Consider the following 759-nt stretch of genomic DNA (forward strand, 5'->3'; position numbering starts at 1 on the left):
GTCAAAAAGCTCTAATTAAATTCAATTATTTAAAATTTTTATTATTATATTATTTAAATTAACATATATTTTATTAAGTATTTCAATTATTTAAATTATTTTATTATTAACATATATTTTAATTGCATAATAGAGGAGTGTTACACATCCCAAATTTCTTTTCAAAATTTAGTTCTCAAATGATATACCATTTTATGACGTGTCCACATGTGACACGTCAAGAATTGCAAGATAAAATGATATAAATTTTCATTTATATCATTTTCTTTCTCTTATATAACCCATTATACATATATACTATAATACTTAAAACTAATTAGAGAATAAATAAATTAATATTCTAGATGTACAGATAATAAAATAAATTTTTTCGTGAGGGCTCAATAATCCACTCACCGAACATTGTATTTTGTGTTGGCTGAGTTCATGTGAGGTTTGCTGGTCTTGTAAAATAAATGTATTATGTATGTCCTATATATTTTTTTAAAAATTAATATGACTATCACATTAATATTACTAGAATGATTTATGTATGATAATATCATATCATATTAATGAAATGTTTGATTCATACGCATGTGATAATATTATTAATTGGCCGGTATACAATAGTATAATTATGATACTAGCTAATTGGCATGCATGTGATATATAAATATATATACCAATTAATTTATACTACTATGATAAAATTATTTTTTTCATACCAATTCAAATTTTAATTTTTTACTAACTAATTAATTTTAATTATAGTTAATT

The sequence above is a fragment of the Corylus avellana genome, chromosome ca9 (genome assembly GCF_901000735.1).
Source record: "Corylus avellana chromosome ca9, CavTom2PMs-1.0".
Classification (NCBI taxonomy): Eukaryota; Viridiplantae; Streptophyta; class Magnoliopsida; order Fagales; family Betulaceae; genus Corylus; species Corylus avellana.